The sequence below is a fragment of the Myodes glareolus genome, chromosome 5 (genome assembly GCF_982192425.1).
Source record: "Myodes glareolus chromosome 5, mMyoGla1.1, whole genome shotgun sequence".
In the NCBI taxonomy this organism is placed as follows: domain Eukaryota; kingdom Metazoa; phylum Chordata; class Mammalia; order Rodentia; family Cricetidae; genus Myodes; species Myodes glareolus.
The window spans coordinates 48,908,373-48,926,899 of NC_142030.1; the positions used below are offsets into that span (position 1 = coordinate 48,908,373).

Sequence of the window (18,527 nt, forward strand, 5' to 3'; positions counted from 1 at the left end):
CATCCCTTATCATTTTTGTAGGGCTAGCAACTTCACTGTCTTTTGCCTAAGCAACCACAATAGCCTCTGTATAATTAGGCTCATTGTTTTTACCTTGGTATTTGTAGCCTATCTTACTATACTACAGTGGCCCCAATGATTCTATTAACAGAGAACTGGCATTTGTCCTAAGTACAGAACAAATAATAAATAAAATAAAGCTTAGAATAAAAGCTGAAGCCTATGTTTGGTCTCTAGGGCACAGACTTTTGTCATTTGCCTATCTTCTGCACTGCCACTCTCTCCCAAGTGCTGACTCAAGAGCCACCTCTCCTGTCTTCCTACACTGTCTGTGCACACTACTCAGAGCCTCTCCTGTCTTCCTTCACTGTCTGTGCACACTACTCAGAGCCTCTCCTGTCTTCTTACACTGTGCACACTACTCAGAGCCTCTCCTGTCTTCCTACACTGTGCACACTACTCAGAGCCTCTCCTGTCTACCTTCACCGTCTGTGCACACTACTCAGAGCCTCTCCTGTCTTCCTACACTGTGCACACTACTCAGAGCCTCTCCTGTCTTCCTACACTGTGCACACTACTCAGAGCCTCTCCTGTCTTCTTACTGTGCACACTACTCAGAGCCTCTCCTGTCTTCTTACACTGTGCACACTACTCAGAGCCTCTCCTGTTTACCTTCACCGTCTGTGCACACTACTCAGAGCCTCTCCTGTCTTCCTACACTGTCTGCGCACAATTCTGTCTCCATTTCTTCCACCATAGAATGCAACAGCTTACTCTTTCAGCATTCCTGGTCAAGTACCACCTTCTCAGAGTTCTACCCTGCTCGAAGACGTTTCAAAAGTCAGGCCCCACATCTTTTTTTTTCATATTTATTTATTTTGTTAATTTTATCAAGCCCTACATTTTTTTCTGCTCCCCTCATTGCCTCTCCCGTCCCCTTCAACCCTCTCCCATGGTTCCCATGCTCCCAATTTACTCAGGAGATCTTGTCTTTTTCTACTTCCCATGTAGATTACATCTATGTAAGTCTCTCTTAGGGTCCTCACTGTTGTCTAGGTTCTCTGGGATTGTGATTTTTAGGCTGGTTTTCTTTGCTTTATATTTAAAAAACCATTTATGAGTGAGTACATGTGATCTTTCAAGGTCTGGGTTACCTCACTCAATATGATGTTTTCTAGCTCCATCCATTTGCCTGTAAATTTCAAGATATTGTTATTTTTTTCTGCTGTGTAGTACTTCATTGTATAAATGTACCATACTTTCCTTATCCATTTTTTAGTTGGGGGGGGCATTTAGGCTGTTTCCAGGTTCTAGCTATAACAAACAATGCTGCTATGAACATAGTTGAGCACAGGTCCTTGTGGTACGATTCAGCCTCCTTTGGGTGATATTGCTGGGTCTTGAGGAAGGTTGTTTCCTAATTTTCTGAGAAATCACCATACTGATATCCAAAGGGGTTATACCAGCTTGCACTCCCACTAGCAATGCAGGAGTGTTTCCTTTACTCCACAACCTTTCCAGTCTAAGTTGTCATCAGTGTGTAAGATAGAATCTCAGAGTTGTTTTGATTTGCATTCTTCTGATGACTAAGGATGCTGAACATTTCCTAAAGTGTCTTTCAGCCATTTGAGATTCCTCTGATGAGAGTTCTCTGTTTAGGTCTATACTCAATTTTTTAAATTGGGTTATTTGTTTTTTTGATGACCAATTTCTTGAGCTGTATATTTTGGAGATCAGACCGCTGTCTGATGTGGGGTTAGTGAAGATATTTTCCCATTCTGTAGGCTGCCATTTTGTCTTGTTGACTGTGTTCTTTGCTTTACAGAAGCTTTTCAGTTTCAGAAGGTCCCATTTATTAATTATTTCTCTCAATGTCTGTGCTACTGGGGTTATATTTAGGAAGTGGTTCCCTGTGCTAATGCATTCAAGTGTACTTCCGACTTTCTCTTCTGTGAGGTTCAGTGTGGCTGGCTTTATGTTGAGGTCTTTGATCCATTTGGACTTGAGTTTTTTGCATGGTGATAAATATGGGTCTATTTTCATTCTTCTACATGTTGATATCAAGTTATACCAGCACCATTTGTTAAACATACTTTTTTTTTCTATTTTATATTTTTTGCTTCTTTGTCAAAAATCAGGTGTTCATAGGTGTATGGATTAATATCCAGGTCTTCGATTTGGTTCCATTGGTCCTCTTGTCTGTTTTTATGCCAATACCAGGCTGTTTTCAGTACTGAGATCTGCAGTAGTGTTTGAAGTCAGAGATTGTGATGCCTCCAGAAATTCCGCTATTGTATAGGATTGTTTTGGCTATCCTGGGTATTTTGTTTTTTTCATATCAAGTTGAGTACCATTCTTTTGAGGTCTGTGAAGAATTTTGCTGGGATTTTGCTGGGCATTGCATCGAATCTATAGATTGCTTTTGGTAATATTCAGGCCCCACCTCTTACAACACTCATCATCCTCTGAATCCTGCCTTACTCTTCTTTCTAAACAGTCATCAGGTAATACAAGAAATACTATATTTACTATGTTTGCTGTTTTGTATCATTTCCTTCCACTAACAGGTATAGTATAGCCATTATAGAAACAAGGTAAGAGGGTAGTCAAAAACATTTAAAACAAAATTACCACATTCCTTAGCAAGACTAAAATCCAGCAGGGAAAACACTAAACCTTGCACTCAGTGTAGAGCATCTGAGGTGATGAAACTAGGTGGGTAGCTCCTCCCCTGAAGCTTTGCTAACTGTAACAAGGAGTCTCTGTTTTAGACCAGCTGTATTCCATGTCTGTAGTTTTCCTCAACAGACATCCCATGGTTCTGGCATCTCCAACATCCTGGGGTCTCCACTGAAACTTGGTCTTCATCTTCAAAGATTCATGCAGTAGACTTGGGGGTCTTTTTGCAGGAGATTCCAGGGGCCACACATTGCCTGTCCTCGGTATCTCTTAGAAACTATAATATGGGATTCCATGTGTCCCTCATATCTTGTATCTTCCATGCTTGTAAAACCAGTAACACATCATTGACACTTCCAAGTCTGCAGCCAGCTTAGGATGGAGCCTGGTCACACTGAACCAGAGTTGCGTCAGCTTTCATGTGCTAACCCTGGGAAGACACTTCCCCTGAGGGTTGTTTTCAATGAAGAACCCTTCGCCTAGCATCCTCCATGGGCTGCCTCCTTCTGAGGAATTCACATATTCACAAGATGGCTCCTTAGATTTGCAGTCCCACCCTCAAGGTGCCTTCTCTCCTGCTCCAGTGCAGCCCAGTTTCTAAGGGTGCTGACCTCTTTAATGACTATAACTGTTTGCAAACTGCCTGGTCCATGAACTATAAACTGGCCACACTTTTTTCTTTGCCAGACTGTAGAGTTTTCATCTTTCTGTTCTTCTACCTGTTACTCTCCCTCACTGTAAATCTGAGCACAGCCTGATATTATCCTATCTTGAAATTCCCGCTGTCAAACAAATTATTCCATTACTTTCCAAGTCAGCCTCATACAAGTTCTCAGAACCATATATAACATGAACAGTCTCTTACTCAGTTCCACCAAGGGTCCTTGCTCCTTTCTGAAATCTCATGACCCGTGCATATTTCCACTTGATGTGGGATGTCCTTCTGTATATGCGTTCATTTTACTGGTTAATGAATAAAGCTGCTTTGGCCTATGGAAGGACAGAATACAGCCAGGCTGAAAGAGATATATAGAGAGAGTAGGCAGAGTCAAGGAGATGCCATGTAGCTGCCGAAGGAGACAGATGCTAGATCCTTACCAGGAGGCTATAGCCTCGTGCTGATATACAGATTAATAGAAATGAGTTAAGATGTAAGAGTTAGCTAATAAGAAGCCTGAGCTAACAGGCCAAGCAATATTGTGACTGATACAGTTTCTGTGTGGTTATTTGGGTCTGGGTGGCTGGGAAATATAGCAGCAGTCTCTGCTTACATCCACTGCGTTTCTCTCAGCATTTTGGTCTTTTTCTGAGCTCCCACCAAAATGGTCCACTGATCTCTGTGTGCACCATTCTAGCTAGGCATGATGAAAGGAACAGTTCCTTGTTTTCTTTTCCAGCTTTTAGTTTCAAGGATATAGTTCACTGCAGCAGGGAAGAAACGGCAGCAGAATCATGAAGCAGAGAGAGGTGATTCTCTGCAGCCAGTGTCTCTCTTTCCTCTGACTCAGACTACAACCGCACCCCCTGGGCTGCTGCTGCCTACACCCTGCATGGGTCTTCACACCACTTAACTCAGGTACAGAGCCTCTCTCACAGCTATGCCCAGAGGTTTATCAACATCTTGATTCCGGTTCTGTCAAAACGAGAACATTATCCACCACATATGTAGTGAGTTGACATGGGACAGAAGAGGAATAAGTCGCAGAAAATATCTCATTTCTTCAATCTAAAGAATGTTGAGTTCAACAAACATTGGTCATTTCCAGACACCTGAGGTTAGGAGTAATGTCGATTACAGAATTCAAACGCCTGGCTAAATGAGAGTAAATTCAAGAAAACAATCCTATAATATAAGGATTATAGTTGATGTACACCTGAAAAGTGCTAAAACAGGGTGGGGCACAGTGGCACAAACTTTTAATCTCAGCACTCAAGGGCAGCCTGGTCTGCAAGGCCAGCAAGTTACACAGTGAGGCTCTGACTTAAAAAACAGAAGCGTGCGGGGGGGGGGGGGGGGGCAACAAACAGAAAAGAAACTGGTAAGACAATGGATCTTAGTCTCAATGCAAAATAAAGATCAAATGTGTGTGACAACGGTAACTCCATTTAGTCATTTCAAAGTATGTATTCCAAAGCAATATACAGTGTATAACAAATATGTGAAACTTATTTACAGTAATATGAATTCAGTAAGAGGACCTTGTAGTCTTTTGGATTATCAAGTTAACTCCAGTGCCAAAAAAACAAAAACAAACAAACAAAAAAAAAACAACACAAAGTGCATCAACTGCCCCTCTATAAATACTGCCTGGAAGAAAGGAACCGGGGCTCTGACTCCTGCACATGAAGGAGCTCATTTCAGCCTGGCCTTGGACTTGACAGTCCTCACAATTCTGTCTGGCCCCTTGACTCTGTTTTCTGTTTTCTCAATACATGTCTGAATGTGTGACTCTTCCTCCCCTACCCCTTGTTATTTACTTCCTGATACTGTATAAATCTTTCCTACAACATCACATAATGCTTCCATCAGTACAGTGTTCAAAGGTAAGTCATAGGGCTCACGGAAATTAGCTTCGATCCTCCTCTTCTTTCTCAAAAGTTAATCTCTCCACATACAACAGAATCAGGAAACATATCTGCACTAGAAGCTTCTTTGGTATTTTTTCGAAATGTTTTTTCCTCTCTGACCCTGCTACTGCCAGTGGCTGGCCACCACACAGGAAAAGCCCCCCGCCCACCCACTCTCTGCTTAGGCATCTGCCCAATATTTCACAATGAACATCATACATTGTGATGACTCTGAAGATGGCCACTGAAGATCCCACTGCATGTCTGCATCTTCAGCATAGAGCTGGCATGTTAAAGGGTATATTTTATAAATCATAAGTTTCACGGCTGCCCACAACGGCAGCATTCCTGACGCTCACATTGGTTTGGTACAGTGAAAGAGATATCTCTGCTGATGAATGTGCAGTCGTACAACATGCTTCCCGTTTCTGTGACAGTTGCTTAGGACTCTAAAGCATGCATTTGTTGCCTAAGTATATGCTGATCTATTTCTGGGGTTGAAATTTCTAGTCCTTCCTGTTTGAATTCTGTTCAATTTTTTTCTTTAATGACTCATCTTAAATTGACTTTTAACTTCTAACACCACGCAGCCAATTCTTTCAAGAGAAGAAGGGTGATATTTGATCATTCATCTAAACGCTCACAGGGAAGCCGGCAGAATTGATCATCAGGTAAAGGCATTTGCCACAAAGCCTGACAGCCTGAGATGGAATAAGATAAGGCCTGCAAGCTGCCCTCTGGCCTCCAGTGTACACACAAACGAGACAGTCAGACACACGAAGAGACACACCATAAATAACTGTAACAAAAAATTCAAGCTCTTCCAGGAATTCTTCCTTTTATCAAATACATTCACACAATGTAGTAAAAAGGTATTCTAACGGTTACTCTTGTGACTGCAGGCCTGCAGGACTGCTGAAAAGCTCCAGAGTTCCCCGTCTGCCTGGAAAGGCAGCAGGCACCCCAAGTGTGCCTAACTCTTCTATCTTTACCAGTCTTGAGCAGTCTCCCTACCTGAGCAGCTGGTCTACACTGTGTGCTGAGAGAGAGAGGGGGCAGAAGCTGGATATTGGTGAAAAGAACACAAGAGCATACTGGGCAACATCCTATAAAAGAGTGAGCACTGTATAGGAGAGAGCGGAAAATCCTGTCTCTAAGAATCCCTGAAACAGGCTGGGTGGTGGTGACACACGCCTTTAATCCTCCAACTTGGGAGGGAGGCAACAGCAAGAAGATCTCCAGCTTCAAGTCCAGCTTGGTCTACAGAGCAGGACAGACAGGGCTACACAGAGAATCCGTGTCTTAAAAAACAAAGCAAGCAAGAAAGAAAGGACTCCTGAAACAGGCAGGGCATGGTGGTGGTGGATGCCTATAGTTCCAAGCAGGAGGCAGAGGCTGCCAGAGACAGCAGAGACTGTGGGTTCCAGGACAGTCTGGTCTACTACTGTCCTGATCCTGGGTGAGTTCCAGGATCGCCAGAGAAACATTGAGAGACCTTGTTCAAAACAAATAAACAAACAAACAAAAAGAACCAAATTCCTAAAGCTTTAACAAATATATGGGAGGCGCAGTTCAGTAGTTGTTGAGCTTAGAAGCAAACACCCAACAGCGTGGTAACGCCTTCAGAGTCCCTGTCAGTAAACAGTAAACATTCATGTCTTTAAAGTTATGCTTAAAATGTCAGGGCCTTCACATACTCAAGTCATGGAAGTTAGCATCCCTCTGTGACACTCAAATTCTATTAGAACTCAAAGAAATACATTCATTCAGCTATAAGGTCAAAATAGCCAGTTACCTTTTCTTTGGAGCGTAGGCCGAAAATTCTGATTGATTTACCAGTGAATCTTCATCTGCTGGGATTGTGGAAGCTACTTCCTTCTTAATTCTGTTGAAAAAAAAAAAAAAGCAAAGGAATGAAACAGAGGACACAAAGCTAATTGGAAATCTATAAAAAATGTTTTTTTCTTTTTATGCTTTTTTTTGTTGTTGTTGTTGTTTAAGACAGGATTTCACTGTGTGCAGCCTTGGCTGTTCAGGAACTAGCTCCTTAGACTATACTGGCCTTGAACTCATGGAGACCCGCCTGCCTCTGTCTCACAAGTACTGGGATTAAAGGTGTGTGCCTCCATTGCCCAGTAGAAATCTATTATCTTATTAGTTGCCATGCATTTCAAACTGTTATATGTTTCTGAAGTATCAGACTGCTAAAATTAGAGGCGCCAATTCATCAACAAATGCAGCCTCCTTTTATAATGAACTTAATTCACTATACTTAAAATAAACAAGGAACAAATGACCATTCAACATGTCCACAGAGACATCCTCTGTGGGTTTAAAGATCATTGTGTGAAATTTCCACCAATGAGTTTCCATTTAATTTTTAAAATTGCTATTTCAAAGTCTGTTTTCATGAAACCTGTCAGATCATATCTTTAAAATATGGGCTTACACACCAAATCTCAAATGCTCGCTCTACCCTTTACAATTCCACAGGATAAAAAAGCAAAGCAGCTTTTAAACAGGAAAGAAAAACTCAATTAATTCGCCTTCCTAAAAGAGCACAAGGGGTGAGCAATGGTGACGCATGCTTCAACCAGCACTGTGGAGGGAAAGGCAGATCTCTGTGAGTTCCCAGACAGCCTGCCCTACAGAGAGTTCTAGGACAGCCGGGTCTACACAGAGAAACCTGTCTTGGGGGAAAAAAAAGCACAAGGAAACCATGCCCTCCATTATCTTTCTGTATATGCAGTTATTAGAGAAAAAAAGGGGGGGTACTATCTAATCTGGGGGGAAGCTGTGAGGAAAGGAGACAAAGGTTTGAAGATTAACAAACTAAAGTTAAAAACTAAGACGGTATTCAACCTAAGAGAGCAGCAAATGCAGCGATGGCACAGCTGAGCATAAAACACAGACAGTCTAGGCACAGTGCCACACACCTTTAATCCCAGAACTAAGGAGGCAGGTTGGCTTCGTATGGGAATTCACTTCTCCTGTTATATAGCCTCCACGGGCGACACAATAAAGGCAGTGGCAAAAGCACTATTTGTTCAGCTTTTATTTTCACACACTTCAAAATGGTAATCAACATATTTCTATGCCTTGGCACGCCAAGAATACATTATCCCAGAAAGTCAGTCACTAAAATCCTATGTCATACTGTGTTCACTTCCTCCTAATTATCTTTTTATAGCTTTTAAATTATTCTTGAGTTATACTCTCCTCTCCTCCCTTCTTTAGCTTTAATCTCATTCACAAAATGTTACTCAGGAATGTTGAGGCACCTCCCTATCTTCACAGGCCAGACGTTCTCTTCTTCAGATTTCTAATTCTTTTAAAGAGTTTCTGATCCTGTCACTGCTCTGTCTTACTTCTAGTAAAAGCTTCTACCTCCTTCGATGTCTGTCTGTCTGTCTGGAGCCCTAACTACTCTCTGTGCAGTGTAGACATGTCGCAGGTACGACAGCCTGTACTCACAGTTCTCTACAAAGGACCACAACAGACACGGGCAACACAGGTGTTAAGGTGGAAGTAGACCTTCTCTCCTCCCTCCTTCTGAACAAACTAGAGTTGGTACATCAGCTCTCACTGGACCTTAAGTCACTAGACAAAGCCATTGCTCAATTTTCCAGCATGACACTCCAGCTATTTCCAAGGAATCCAAGGAAGTCACCGACTCTTAGATGTGACGCAATCTTCTCTGAGATAAGTTTGGCTTTAAGAGAATTCATCATTCATTAGTCATATCTTTTTAAATGTTTTACAGGAAACCTATCTTTACAGAAAAATGGTAATGGTGTTTACTAACAATCATTTTAAAATAGTAGCTTTCTGCTTAGAAAAAAGGTCGGGGTCTTTAGTAGGAAAAAACAAACATGCTTGTTTAAGTTCTCTCATCTGGCTCACAACAGCCCTGTTCAAAGTGCTGACACTGTAATTTCGTTTGTTAGAGAAGAGGCAGAGAGCTGGAGCTAGAACCCAGGCCTTGGATGCTGGTTCATTTCCTTTCCAGCACACCAAACTGCCTCAGCATCAACTTAATTTTGTTCTGAATAAAGAAGCAGTGTAAACAACAGGCTGCAAAGATTTCCTTAGGGCCCAAATCTTCAGTCCTTTATTTGCTCAACACTGATGTAGTAAGCACTTAATTTTTAAAGATTATTTTTAAGGAAGGTTTGTTAGAAGTAGTAGAGGAGGAACTACTAAAAAAGGACATCATGGTTTCATTCCAAAATCCTGAGAAATGCAGGCTTCCATCTGTTACTTCCCAGAAGTGCTGCGTCATCCCCAGTGACCCTCTTTCTCGTCAGTGCCATCATGTTTGTATTATGGGTTCCAAATTCCTGGTCACAGGCCAAACTAGACACAGGGCCTCAACTCAGAAACACAACCTACTCTTTTTAGAACCAGAAACTGGGTAAAATGGGTCTAGTTCAGTTTAGTCTGGGATAACCCATGTGCTCACTCGTCTATAGGGAAACCAGGAAGGAGAGGACAAAAGAATAAATAAGCTGGTCAGAGTGAATCTGGCCCAACAGATAGTGGCATGATCTCTATCTCTTTGCCTTTGGCTTTCCTGTCTACAGCATGGTCCCCACGTCCTTCATTTCCACAGCTCCCAACACTCTCACCTCGACCAGGCTGGGCTCTCTACCTAAAAGAGCATTTTGTTTTTGGTAACTACAACAACAAAACCTTGCCCAAGAAAGTAACAGATTTTTTACTAATAAAAAGGTAGATACTACTTGCAAATTACAAAACAAACAGACACTGCAGAATGCCCAAGGTTTTGGAAATAGACCCTCATTCACTTTAAAAAGAGAGACGAGCCCATGCTGTTACATAGGCAGTGTTCTATTGACTTTTATGGGGAAAATGGCTTATATTCTCGGACTAATATGGGTGTGTCCTCTTCAAGAAGCCGAAAACCTGTTGCAACTTTACCCACATAGTCTGGATTACTTCTCATTATATGATATAGTCTGTCAAAATTACACAACTATTCACAAAGGAAGAAATAGCAAGATAAACCAAGACAGTGCTGGTTTGAAATATGAACAGAACAAGCTTTCTTCCTGCTTGTTTCTTTCTGTCTGTCTGTCTTTCTTTCTTTGTGGTTTTTTTTTTTCAAGACAGGGTATCTCCTGTGTAACAGTTCTAGCTGTCCTGGAACTAGGTCTTGTAGACCAAGCTAGCCTCAAACTCACAGAGATCCACCTGCCTCGGCGTCCTGAATGCTAGGATTAAAGGTGTACACCACCAAGCTTCTTCCTGTTTCTTAAAGCTTAAGTTCCTAGAAAAGTCCCAAGTGTCAATGTGAGATCCATAAAGCACAGAAGGAGGTGCTAAGAGACAGGTTGCATATGAGTGCCCTCCAGGAAGCTGAACCATGATTCCTACCTGACCCTTTCTGTGCATTAGAGCTGGAAAGAGAGAGACCTTGAAAGCTGCCTCCAGTCTCTCTTCTACACAGGAAAGACTGAGAAAGCCAAGAAGTTTTCTCAGGTTGACCTACACATTCAAACAGAAGTGGTGGTGTGTGGTTGATGGTGTGCTCTGGCCTGCATAGAGGGCCTGCTCCTAGGGCAAACAGAGTATTCTACAGTATACTAGCTGTGCCCCTAATTCCCAGGTTTGTACTCTCTCTCCACCCTCTGATTCTACAAACACACAACTCATAGGTTTTTACTGTTGATAATGATATTGACATATATTGCATCTTTCATGGTGATCATGAGGGAAAAAGTAGATTTGTTGTTAACATTTAAACACTGGGAAGAGTCATACAAAATTTGTGTTGGAAAGTCCAAACATCTGGCTGCAGAAGCAGCCTTCCTTCAGAGGTTAAACAACTGATACAGTACCACAGGTTGCCTATTGCGATGGGCACACACTTTACACTCAACTAGCTGCCTTGCCCATTTTCTTCTTAAGCCTGTCTCCTGTAGGAAGCTATGATCTGTACTTCAGGAGCCTACAGTGTTTTTTTCTAAAAGTCTTCTCTCGAATGAAAAAGCTATGAGCTGTAGAGATGGCTCAGTGTTTAAGAGCATTGCCTGTTCTTCCAAACGTCCTGAGTTCAATACCCAGCAACCACATGGTGGCTCACAACCATCTGTAATGAGGTCTGATGCCCTCTTCTGGCCTGCGGGCATACACACAGACAGAATATTGTATACATTATATATATATATACATGGCTATAACCCAAAATTTAACATTAGGTTGTATGTCAGCTGAGGTACACACATAAGCAGGTATAACCCAGTAACTATGGATTAACATGGCGCCCGACTTCTTTCTTCTGACCTCAATGACACTATCACCCAAACTGAATTATTTCTTGGAAGATCTAAGCTGAAAACTGAGCCATACACTTGGCGACCTAAAGATTCCTCTCTTCAAAGGACAAGTAATGAGCATGAATATTGATGTGGTCTTGGGGAGGTCTTTCTAATCACTCCACTGTAAAAACACCCACATACAGAGTGCCAAGGCCAACTATAAGGAAGGATGCCAGCAGCTCTGGTCTAGCCCCAAGTACATTTCAGCTCCTGTTCTAGGGCCTTCTCTACCCGTATGTGATGCGTTCTGTTTGGACTTTATGTCTTTTGAGACAGGATCATACACTATAGCCCAGTCAGGGCTAGAATGACTTTGAGATCCTCCTGCCTCACCCTCGCCAGGACTGGCGCTATAGCATTATGAGCACCTGTTTTTAATGCAAGCACATTTTCTAACAGTCTCTACACAGCTACACAGAATTCAATTGCTCTCCACCGCCAGCTGATCTTCACACACGCGCAGTGCCTGGGCTTGCACGCAGACATGCACTTTACAGGTGGTGAGGACAAGCATCTGAGATGTTTTCCTCCTCAGAACATCTGCTGTATTTATAACTTGAAAGATTCCATAATATGTAATGTTTTAGTATACATACTGTACTGATGCGTTAAACAGTTTTCACTTGTGAAATGAGTTTTTTTTCTTAAATAGGTAATTTATATTGATGCACGTAATAAGTTACTTTTTTCTTTTTTTAATTGATTTTTATTGAGCTCGTCAGTTTTCTCTGCTCCCCTCCCCCTTTCAATCCTCCCCGAAGGTGCCCATGCTCCCAATTTACTCAGGAAATCTTGTCTTTTTCTACTTTCTACTTCCCATGTACATTAGATCTATGTAAATCTCTTTTAGTGTTCACATTGTTGTCTACGTTCTCTGGGATTGTAGTTTGTAGGCTGGCTTTCTTTGCTTTATGTTTAAATACCACATATGAGTGAGTATATGTGATAATTGTCTTTCTGTGTCTGGGTTACCTCACTCAAAATAATGTTTTCTAGCTCCATCCATTTTCCTGCAAAATTCAAGATGTCATCATTTTTTTTTCTGCTGTGTAGCTCCACTGTGTAAATGTACCACATTTTCCTTATCCATTCATTGGTCGAGGAGCATCTAGGATGTTCCCAGGTTCTGGCTATGACAAACAAAGCTGCTCTGAACATAGTTGAGCACATGTCCTTGTAGCATAATTGAGCATCCTTTGCATATATACCCAAAAGTGGTACTACTAGGGTTTTTTTTTTTTTTTAGTTTTTCGAGACAGGGTTTCTCTGTAGCTTTTGGAGCCTGTCCTGGAACTAGCTCTTGTAGACCAGGCTGGTCTCAAACTCACAGAGATCCGCCTACCTCTGCCTCCCGAGTGCTAGGATTAAAGGCCAGTGCCACCACCGCCCGGCTTTATTACTGTGTCTTCAGAAAGGTTGTTTCCTAATTTTCTGAGAAATCACCACACTGACATCCAAAGGGGTTGTACCAGCCTGCATTCCCACCAGCAATGCAGAAGTGTTCCCTTTTCCCCACAACCTCTCCAGCATAAGTTGTCATCAGTGTTTTTGATCTTGGCCATTCTTACAGGTGTAAGATGGAATCTCAGTTGTTTTGGTTTGCATTTTTCTGATGACTAAGGATGTTGAACATTTCCTTAAGTGTCTTTCAGTCATTTTAGATTCCTCTGTTGAGAGTTCTCTGTTTAGGCCTGTACTCCATTTTTTTTTTATTGGATTATGTGATCTTTTGGTGACCAATTTCTTGAGTTCTTTGTATCTTTTGGAGATCAGACCTCTGTCTGATGTGGGGTTAGTGAAGATATTTTCCCATTCTGTAGGCTGTCGTTTTGTCTTGTTGATCATGTCCTTTGCTTTATAAGCTTTTCAGTTTCAGGAGATCCCATTTATTGTTTCTCTCAGTGTCTGTGCTGCTGGGGTTATATTTAGGAAGTGGGTCCCTGTGCCAATGTGTTCAAGTGTACTTCCCACTTTCTCTTCTATGAGGTTCAGTGTGGCTGGCTTTATGTTGATAAATTTGGACTTGAGTTTTGTGCATGGTGATAGATACAGGTCTATTTCCATTCTTCTACATGTTGATATCCAGTTATGCCAGCACCACTTGTTAAATATGCTTTCTTTTTTCCATTTGATATTTTTTGCTTATCAAAGATCAGGTGTTCGAAGATGTGTGGATTGGTATCCGGGTGTTCTATTCGGTTCCATTGGTCCCCCTGTCTGTTCTTATGCCAATACCAGGCTGTTTTTAGTACTGTAGCTCTGTAGTAGAGTTTGAAGTCAGGGATTGTGATGCCTCCAGAAGTTCTTTTATTGTACAGGATTGTTTTGGCTATCCTGTTTTTTTTTTGTTTTGTTTTGTTTTTTTTTTTGCTTTTCCATATGAAGTTGAGTACCATTCTTTCGAGGTCTTTGAAGAATTTTGCTGGGATTTTGATGGGCATTGCATTGAATCTGTGAATCACTTTTTTTCTTAAATGGGTAATTTCTCTTGCATTGATGACAAGCTGAGGAAAAAAGATGAATTCTTACAACTGAACGTTCCCTATCATTCACTCATACCTCATAAATATATACATTATGTAATAGACACAACTTTAAGTTTTCCCTCCATATAAGAATATATATATATCTGCATATACATATACGTGCATATATATACACATGCATTTACATATACTTAGGAGGCAACAGGTCTTCTAAGTAAATCTGTCCAAGAAAATTGGCTTCTTTACTATTAAAGAGTTATTATGTATGTTGTGTATTTTTACTTGTCACTTAGTGAATGTCCTTGGTGTAATCTTCCATATAATCATCAACATTTCACAGTGACTGGCATATAGTTGATGATCAGTAAATGCTTGTTTCCTTTCCCTACCCAAGGACTCTTCAAGTACAGTCGGTATGCTGCTGGGGAAAACAAGGGGCAGAAGATGACAACATTCCAAAGGTAGTTTCCTAACTTGAAAGAAACCTGTCTGAAATGTTAGAAGCCAGAGCTTTTCCCATTCATAAGAATGATGGATGACTGCCTTTGGGATCAGGAACTCTGGACAAGATGAATCAATACTCAGCCTCTCCTTCACTGACAATGAGTTGCTCTAGAAGCCTGTCATCTAATCGCACAGAGCTGATGTCAATTTGGCCAGATGGTCTTAGCATTTGTAGCCAAACACCAATGTGCCCTCCTACAGATCCTAGGATACGTCCTATATTTTGTAAGACAACAGAGAGACGTCTGAGGTTGTTTGAACACAGATCTCACCTAATCATGGAATTCCATGTCTTACTCATTAGCATATTCAAAGAATTTTACATACATGATGTCATAGTGACACACTAATTACGCAGAGCAATCCCATGACACATGAAGTATATTAAGCAATTAATGCAACTATTTTTATTGCCATTCATTTAAGTATCATTATATGAAAATTTTTTCTTTGAAGATTTTCCAAGATGAAATGAAACATAAATAATGGTCATATTTTATCTCTATGTATTATATACATAATTAAATTATATGTATAATTAAATGTCCTTTTGGACTTCTAATTTCTGTTCAGTCTACAATCATATGCTTGTTAGCAAGACAAGCTTTTCCTAGAGTTCCTTTCCCTTAACTTTTAGGGTAGCATCTTTAACAGGAAGCCAAAAACGTTAATGCTATGATGGCAATGTGCCTGAACATTTGACTTTACGTGCTGGTCAAATATGGCACTGTGGAGCTTGACTGTTCAAGCTAGGAAAAAAATCAAATGCTGGGTTACAACTTCTCAAATTTCCCTTTTTAAAGTTAATCATAAGTGGTCTTTTAAAAATGAAATCCTTCTGAAATACTGAAAGAAAAGCCAATTTTAAAAAACATTAAGAAACATTATTAAGACAACAAAGTTACAAGGTTGGACCCTAGCTTGGTGGCTGGCAGGTAGTGAGGGCTGAGGAGAGGTAAAGGGAGCAGGCACAGCAAATGGGGCTGCACAGGGCGACATCTGCAGGGTTAATGCGGTTGTGCATCTGGACTGTGACAGTAATTACTTGAAAATACTCAAGGGCTAAAACCATAAAACTGCAGGGAGTGAGGACACTGGCAATTTCTAGGTTTCGGGGCTGAGCCACAGACAGGTAATACCCAAGTATGTTTAGAAATTTTATCATCTGACTTTCTGAACCTAAACAGACTGATCATCTTGATAGAGATTAAGGAGGAAGGAGAAACACAGGCTAGCCCCATTCTGGCTGTCAGATTTACTGTCAGTGGCATGCAGTAGTGTATAATATTTGGCAGCCAATGCCGATACCTCACAAAGGAGCTAGCAGCACAATGTGTAAAATAATACTAAAAAGCTTAAACTTTTTTTGTATTTTAAACTATGTAAGATTTTCTCATTAAAAACAGAGAGCCATGAACAGCATACTTTAAATATGAGTTTAAAATAAGAACACATTTGTGGTTTCTGTGTGGTACTCAAGATGCCACTAAGCCTATGATTATATGTCATTTTCAAGATATATTATGAGATTTACATGATTACCAAATAATGATTTTTGTGTAGACAGGAGAATAGTTTCAATAATTCAAACCTTACTAAATTAATAAAGATTTTCTACAATGTGACAGTAAAAATTGAAGCAAAAATTATCACAGAAGCTGACTGGTGCCATTTAAACAAACTTAGTATAAATTTGTTAGACTTTACAACTGATCGGAACTACGACACTCTAGGATGACGCCCCTGGTGCTTGCATCTCATCCCTAGCCAGGCTGCACCCCAGCTCCGGAAGACTCAGAATGGAAAGAAGGGTTAGCAGAACTTCAGAAAAACCTCCCTGCTCATTCCTCACTTCTGGGATGCAACATGACCTACATTTCCAGTGCCTATTGAGACTCCGTGGGAGGGGAAGAAGAGAGTTCTTCATTTCTCTTATCCTCTGATTAACTAGGACAGCAAATGCCACTCAAGGGACCGCTACTGGACAGAAGCGAAGGGGAGAAGCCTTGCCAGTAGGAAGTTCCACAGGGAGGACATCTGGGAATGCTGTATTCTTGGGTTCTGCAAACTCACTGTCATGGCTTTATAAGACAACAGCCCAGAAAGAACTGCCCCACTTTCCACGAGAATCAGCCCAGAACTCAGAATGATTTTACTTACTTCAGGCTCTCGGCAAGATGAAATTAAAATTGAATTATCCTGGACATAATTTTCTTTAAACTTAATTTTAAAACTTTAGATTTACAAGAAAAGGTTACAAAGATGAACTCCAGATCCAGTTCCTCCTGGTAAATTCTTTTCTAATTCTTTTTCTATCTCTTTATTTATTTACTGGGAGAGGGCAGCATTAGTGCCACACTTGGCAATCAGAGGACACTGAGACAGGCGGTGCTCTCCTGCCGTTCTGGTCCCAGAGATTAAACTCAGGTCTTCAGGCTCCGTGCTGCTGAGCCACCTCACCATCCACTCCCCTATGTTCTTATATAAATATGGTACATTTGTCATAGCTAATGAGGCAATGCCAACAGGCTAGATTTATTTTCTGTCAGATTTTAACGGCCTGTGTGACAAATAGGAACTGCACATACTCACCATGTGGTCACATTCCGATTCATGCACATTTGCTGATTAAAATGGAACTAAGGACTATGCCCATCATCTCCCTCGGTCACCACTTCTTGGTGATGTCACAAACATGCCACTAGTGGCAGTCACTGTGCCTTACAACCACAGCCCTCAGGATGTGATGTGTTCATTAGAGGCAAGCCTTGTGAGAAGGGAACTCTTGAAAAGCTGGGATCAGCATTTCCCACCCCCTTTCTATCACTCTCAGAATCTGACAACTGTCAAGTTACTGTTTCTGTGTGTTCAGTTTCTTAGACTAAACATTAAATGAGATCAGATAATACCTGTCTTTCTGTGCCTAAATTATTTCACTAGTATACTGTTCTCCAGGCTTATCCATGTTGTTCGGAAGGAAGGAGGTCCTTTAAAGGTAGACTGGTATTCCACTGTATTCACACAGCACACATCCTCTTAGCCATTCATCCACGGAGGGATATTTACATTGATTTCCTAACTCACCTCTTCCAAGTAGGCTTTCCATTAACATGGGAACACAGATATTTCCCTGACACACTTTTATGTTGTTGTTCCTCTGGCTATATACTCAGCAGTCAGATTATTACACAGTATAGCAGTAGCATTTTTAATTAGGGGACTTCTATACTGTTCTCTACTAATGGCTGCACTAATTTCACATTCCTGGTGAAAGTATTTAAAAAGCTCCTTTGCCTTGCCCTCATTAACTGTTGTTACTTTTTCTCTTTCTGGGAACGGCCGTCTCACAAAAGCACAATAATATCTCAGACAGTCTAAATTTCATTTGATTAGCAACAGCGACACTTTTCACCTATAACCATTTGTGTGTCTTCTTTTGAGAATGTACACTCAGCCTCTTTCCTGTTTTTATACTTGGACTACTTTGTTCTCTTCCGACTAAAATGAGTTCTTTACAAACTCTGGCTGTCAGCTCCTTTCCAGACACATGGTTTGTATGCTCATCTCTTCCTTGGATTGTCTCTTCACTGTCAATTGTGTCCTTTGTTGTACAAAAATATTTTACTTTGATGCAAGCTCATCTGTTTACTTTCTACTTTTACCACAGGCACTTTTGTAGCCACTGTAAGGAATCACTACTTAGCATAATATCCAAACTGTCTTCCCCCATTTCCATCCTGGACTCCTTTGAAGGAAGTCACTATACACAACACACTTAAGGGATGGGTAGTTATATTTTCCCTCCTCAAGGGTAGATTATTTGCATAAATCACTTGAAATTCTTGCAGTCTTTCTAAATGAAAGATTTGTCTAGCATATTCTTTCTCAGATGTGGATCCTAGCTTTAGACTTTTAGATTTGTTGGTTTAATTTGGAATAATGCAGTTTA

The 18,527-nt window shown here is 41.0% G+C and overlaps 1 protein-coding gene and 1 long non-coding RNA gene across 4 annotated transcripts in view; one reads left to right on the forward strand and one right to left on the reverse strand.

Moving 5' to 3' along the window:
- The window catches only part of LOC148122077 (uncharacterized), a 30,524-nt gene extending 13,054 nt beyond the window's left edge, over positions 1 to 17,470 (forward strand). The window contains exon 3 of the long non-coding RNA XR_015737883.1: positions 14,469 to 17,470. This is a non-coding gene — a long non-coding RNA (uncharacterized LOC148122077). The remainder of the gene's footprint in view (positions 1 to 14,468) is intronic.
- Positions 1 to 18,527, reverse strand: part of Atxn7 (ataxin 7) — a 159,660-nt gene that overhangs the window by 113,930 nt on the left and 27,203 nt on the right. For all 3 annotated transcript variants that reach the window (XM_087906297.1, XM_087906299.1, XM_087906300.1), the window contains exon 2: positions 7,043 to 7,132. The gene's annotated coding sequence lies outside the window, so the exon portion shown is untranslated. The remainder of the gene's footprint in view (positions 1 to 7,042; positions 7,133 to 18,527) is intronic.